At 46.9% G+C, this 6,165-nt stretch overlaps 1 non-coding gene across 1 annotated transcript; it reads right to left on the bottom strand.

Annotated features, from left to right (window-relative positions):
• Positions 1-6,083: 6,083 nt before the first annotated feature.
• trnas-cga (transfer RNA serine (anticodon CGA)) lies at positions 6,084-6,165 on the bottom strand. Its single transcript has one exon. It is a non-coding gene; the product is annotated as a tRNA-Ser (tRNA).

The raw sequence follows: 6,165 nt of genomic DNA, 5'->3' as shown, positions 1-6,165 counted from the left end.
CCCTCCGCTTCTCTCTCACTCGCTCCATTCCCAGCTCTATCCCTCACCCACTTTTCAACCCCGCTTCCCTTTGTTTCTCTTTCTTAGATCTGTTTTCCGATTCAGCATCAATATTGTCCCACAAGATATCTGGATACATTCAAAACCGAGCCAGTGACTATATCTGCGTTTCCGTATAAATTGGCACTGGGAAGGCGAGAGGTGGGTGTGGCAGCTGATGCCGCCTGGAACTGGGGTCATATGGGGCATTACCTGTAGTTTCTGGCCAATGAACAACTCAGGCAGTTTTGAGGACAGACAGACCAGCACTGGGTCCAGAATTCACAGGAGATGTGTGGAGGTTGGGGGTGTATGAACAATGGAGACGCAGCGACAGACCAGGCCTCAAAGACATGCCAGGTCCTCAGAAACTCGGCGATTCCGGATAACCACTGGACGTTTACTGGTTAGCGGGAGTTGGGGAGTTGGCTGGGTATGGATACCTGCACTCAGTAAGAGAGATTGAGTCTGAGGCAGAGGGATAAATAAATAACCATAGAACAATACAGCAAAAAACAGGCCCTTCGGCCCACCATGTTGTGCTGTCCATCAAACCACCCTCACACTATCTAACGCTTTCCTCCCGCATATCACTCTATCTCACATTCCTCCATATGCCTATCCAACAAACACTTGAACCTGTCCAATGTAGCTGCCTCCACCACCATCCCAGGCAGTGCATTACATGCACCAACCACTCTCTGGGTGAAAAACCTCCCCCTGACATCTCCCCTGAACATCCCATCCATAACCTTAAAGCTATGCCTTCTTATCTTGAGCATTGGTGCCCTGGGAAGGAGGCGCTGACTATCTACTCTCTCTCTTTCTCTCAATATTTTATATATTAGGTTTTGTCCTTTACCCCGAACTGCGACTGACAACGCAATCTGTCTTCTGTTTAGGTCACGTTCTTTGATATTACGTGACCTCAATAAACTCAAATTTGGGATATTTGGGCCCTGTGCAATCCGAGTGGGCTCACAGTCCGCAGGACTGAGCCCTTTACATCAGCAATGGTGAGGAACAGATTGAGTTATAAATGGGAAGATAATGAGAAAGGAATTACCAGTCGGCACTGAATCACCAACAAAATCTTTTCATGAAGAGAGTCTTTGAAGAGCCGGTCCCGAGTCAGTGTGTGAGCGGACCGACATCGTCCTGTTTAATAAAGAGAGTCAGTGGAAGGCGGCTCCCAGGCACGGCTTCTACGGAGAGATATTTTGTGGGACAATATTGACGCTGCGCTGTTGCTGAGGCAGTCCGGCTGCTTCTGTCTCGTGCACTCCGCGGGAGCGGGAGGCGATCCGTGTTGTTTTATTGACTACAATACCCAGAGATACCGTTTGCATTTTAGTCTCTGCTGATCTGTCGGGAAGATTCAGTTCGGAATGTGGCGATTGACTTCATACGCCGACGGGAAAGCTGTTGGTGATACATGAAAATGTACTCCCTTTGAGAAGCGGCGACCGGAATTTCAGCAAAAGGAGAGCGTTGAATGCTGAATGTATAAACGACGATCTGCCGTCGCTCGGATTCGAACCGAGGTTGCTGCGGCCACAATGCAGAGTAATAATCACTATACGATCACGTCCTCACACTTGATCTGTGCACTTTCTGCACTACATCCCCTCTGAATCCAGTATGAATCACCCACTGACCTCCGCTGAAAAAAAACATCGTGCTGCTCGTCCGCTCTTCCACAGTTCAAACACAGAAAATACTGGAAATGCTCCGTTGATCAGCCGGATCTGCGGCAAGACAAACAAAGTCAGTGTTACGGGCCCGAGATCCGTCGACAGAACTGAAAAGGCGGCCAAGGAATTTTGTGCAGTGTGTGTGGGAGTGGGATGTCACTGACAGGGTCAAACTGTGGTGACGTTGCGGTCAAAACAAACAGCTGGAGAAAGTTAGAGGGTCAATCAGCACCTTTGAAGAGCAAAGGATAGTTGACACTTTTGGTCTATACCCTATAAATGAACTTTGACCTCGGGGCTGACTGTAAACAAGATTATCTGGTCAATGAGTGGAGTGAATGCGAGCAGTTAGAGGGTGGGAACATTGATAAAATACCCCAGTCAAGAGAAAAGGTCGGAGTTGGGAAACGCAGAGCGAGAAGTACAACATGTGAGGCTGTGCATGTGCTCCAGTCCGAGGGAAAATAAACTAGCGAATGTCACAGATGGTTGACTGATACAGAGGAAGAAATAAAGCTCACAATTCCTGTTCGTGTGAAGAGCAAGGATGGCAGAAATAGGGATCGTTAGTTGACGAGGAGAATTGAGAATTCTCCGGAAAATGAATGAGAAATGAGCAGCTGGGAGGAAGCGAATCCTTTGAGGGGTAAACGAATGTGGGAGTACACTTGAAAGGGCAATCAGGAGGCCAAAAGTGGGACATAACTTAGCTTTAGTGGATGAGGTCAAGGAGAATCCTAAGATATTCTGTGGATATTGAGCAAAGAGTAACAAGGGAGAGACTGTCCATGTAGGGATCCCATGTGTGGACACAGAAAAGATTGGTGACATCTTACATGGATATGCCTCGTCTGCATTCAGCTGGAGAAGTTCATAGAAGCTAGGGCGTTCTGAAAACCGTATCGTGATGTCTTCAGTCAGATCCACATGACAAAAGCGGAGGCGCTGGGAGTCTTAAAGTGCACAATGGAGTTTCAGTCACCGGACCTGACAACGCGCAGCCTATGATATTGAGGAAAGGCAGGGAAGAAATTTCTGTGGCGCTCACTGGAATGCCGGAGGGTGTCTAATGTTGCACGCTTACTTCATAAGGGCTGCAAGAACAAGCCAGGAAACTACAGACCAGTGTAAGGAATCATGATGGGAAAGTTACTTGAAGGTGTTCCGAGAGACAGGATCTACTTGCATTTAAGACGGAACGACCTCAATAGGGATTGTCAGCACGGCTTTGTGCCGATGTAGCTGCCTGACCAACTTGACTGAGGCTTGAAGAGTTGACCACGAAGTTAGACAAGGCCAGGGCCGTCGACATTTTTAGGACTATGGATTTTACCAAGGCATTTGAAAAGGTCCAGTGTGGTAGGCTCTTCAGGAAGTTTGGATCACATGGGACTCACTGATAACGAGTTAATTGGAAGCCAATTTGGCGTGGTTCTGGGAGTCAGTGTCCGGTAGTGGAGTGTTCCTGTTGATTTTTGATGGAAGCCTGTGCCCAGTGGAATTCCGCATGGATCTGTGCGGTGTCCCTTGTTTGTCACATCTATATTAGAGATAGTGATGAAAATTATGGTGGCATTGTTATTACCCTTGCGGGAGAATCTAATATTGGTGGGTTAATGAAGGTTATCTGAGACCACTACAGGACCTCGATCAACTGGGAATGTGGGCCAAGGAATGGCAGATGGAATTTAACTGGTACAAGTGCCAAGTGTCATATTTTGGGATGGTAAACCAAGGTAGGACTTACACAGTAAATGGGACGTCCCTGTGAATTGTTGTAGATGCGAGAGACCTCAGAGTATAAGGGCATAGTTTCCGGAATTTGACGACTCGGGTGGACAGGTTGCTGGAAACGATGTTTGTCACACTTGCTCTCATCAGTCAGGGCACTGAATACAAAGTTGGACGACATGTTCGAGCTGTAAGTGACGAAGGTGAGACGGCACTTGGAGAACTGTGTGCGATTCTGGTCAACTCGCTGCAGGGAAGATGTCGTTACCCTCTGGAGGGTACAGAAAATATTCACAAGAATGTTGCCGTGACTGGACAGCTTCACATAAAGAGAGACTGGATAAACTGGGGCTTTTTCCCCTGGAGCAACGGAGGCTGAGGAGTGACTTCATGGAAGTTTATAAAATCATGAGGGGCATAGATGAGTTGGATGATTGCTGTGTCTTCTTCTTGGGTAAGATAGACTTAAAGTGAAGAGCATTCCTTTCGGTTGAGAGTGTAAAGCTTGAAGAGGATCTGATAGACAATTTGTTCACACAGCTGGTGGTTTTCTTAGTAGAATGGTCTTCCAAGAGGTCGTGGAGAGACTGGTGCACGTACAAATTAAAAATACATCCAGGAAGTTACATGGATAGGAAAGGTTTCGAGGAATATGGACTCAACGCAGGCAGATTTGACTGGATCAGGGCGGTTCCTTCGTTAGCATGGACGTATTGGGCTGGAAGGCCTGTTACAGCTGAGGAGAATAAAGATCTGTTTCAGAGCCGCTCGATACCCATTTCTCAGCTCTCAGTACATCGAAGACTGCAGTGATGCTGCTCTCACTTTTTCTTTAACATTTCACCGAGATGCTTTACAGCTGTACTGGCAACACGAGAAAATGATTCTCTGTAAACAATTGTTTCCAAATCATTAATTTATGAAGGCTGCATCCAACCGGCAAAGGCGATGCCTTGAAATATCCACTAATCATTGAGATCGCGCCAAACGGCAAATTAAATTGTTAATTCGAATTAATCCTAATCCATCAATTAGAAGGCGTTGCAAAGCTCCCAAAACCTCGTGCGATCAATTCGCAGGGTCGGTGCAGAATGGGTAACCGAATTAAGTTTCAGATTTGTGTCGCTGCACCGGTACATTGTCTAACGATGAGTATTGGCATGAGGTTCTCTCTGTGCCGCAATCAGCCAGCGCGTTCGGCTGTTAACCGAAAGGTCGTTTATTCGAGCCCACCCAGGGACGGTGATCCAACGTTTTGTCCCCGACATTCAACACTTCCGGGAGCGCTGAAACAGCAAATTACCATTTCCTGGAGGTGAAGTTTGAAAATCTGTTGTTGAAGTTTAACTTTTACATTGTATGGAATGTGGATTATAGAGAACTTATATTTTTAATTGGAATCAAATGGATCATTTGGACTCCAAAGAATTAAAAGAAACAAACAAAACAAACAAAAAGAATCGTCGCTGGTTCCTTGTGCTGAAAGGCAACAAGAGAATGCCGGATTGCTCTTTCGGTCAAAGACAGAGTTTGCATGTGTCGATGACATCTGGGAGTTCTGAAACTTGAATTTCCTATCTCTCGACAGATCGTATTTCCACTTTGCTTGTTCATCTTTTAATGGGTCCTCGGTGTTTTTCTGAAATGTTCTCACACCGACTGTGATGATGACAAAATTATACGTGCCGCATAAACACGAACCATACATCAATACGGGCACAGAGGAAGGGAGGGAGATAGCGGGAAAACAGGGCTTTCGGCCCACTGAGTCATCAAGAGACGTTCACCACCAACATACGCCAATCTTTCTTTATTCGTCCCATATTCCTATCAATGATCCCCAGATGCTCTCCATCACCGACACAATCAGGACACGTTACGGTGGCCAGTTGAGCTTCCAACCAACGTGTCCTTTGGTACAGGAGAAAACGGGTGAACATGCAGGAAACCTACATAGTTAAAGGCGAAACTGCTCACCGCACCAGGTCAGGCTGAGGTGAGGACTGAACCCGGTTCTAATACGTCTGGGCTTTATGGCGCAACGAAGAACGCGTTGGACTTCTAACGTGCAATTTACTTGAAAGCGAACCACTTGACGTGATGAAACTGTGTCTTGCAATTGAATGGCACGGTGATTTAAAGCACGGCTTCGAAGGTATTCAAACTACCCTCGACTTGGCAAGCATGTACCGACTTCTTTGCTCGCAATCGAGTAGTTTTCAGTTATTTTCTCTCCTGGTGAACAAAGTTTAGTTCCTCGTTTTCCCCACATGCCTTTCAACCTTAATTCTGCAGTACGGTAACAGTTCCTCCCGGTCGAACGAGAAGGCGCCCAATCATACCCATGTTATCCTCCCAACCCGAAAGTCTTTGGAAGGTGAAAGGAAGAAGGAACCGGGAACAGACGGATGAAGCCCACGCGTTTCACGAGGAGAACGGACAAACTCATTACAGACAGTGGCGAGAATTGAACCTTAATCGTTGGCACTGTAACTGCGCTGCGCTACCGTGCAGCATCAAACACGTCACATGAACAGCGGAAGGCAATCGATTTAACAGAAAAAACAGATGAGTTTCAGCCGATCTCTTCGGTGTTAAAATTCACTGTAACTGTAAACCCGCTGCGAGCAGGGTTCGAACCTGCGTGGGGAAACCTCGTTGGATTTCGAATCCAGCGCTTTAACCACTCGGCCATCGCAGC

This window comes from Pristis pectinata, chromosome 14, assembly GCF_009764475.1.
Source record: "Pristis pectinata isolate sPriPec2 chromosome 14, sPriPec2.1.pri, whole genome shotgun sequence".
NCBI classification, from domain to species: Eukaryota; Metazoa; Chordata; class Chondrichthyes; order Rhinopristiformes; family Pristidae; genus Pristis; species Pristis pectinata.
Note: the sequence above shows the minus strand (reverse complement) of the source record. Positions and strands in the feature narration are given on the sequence as shown.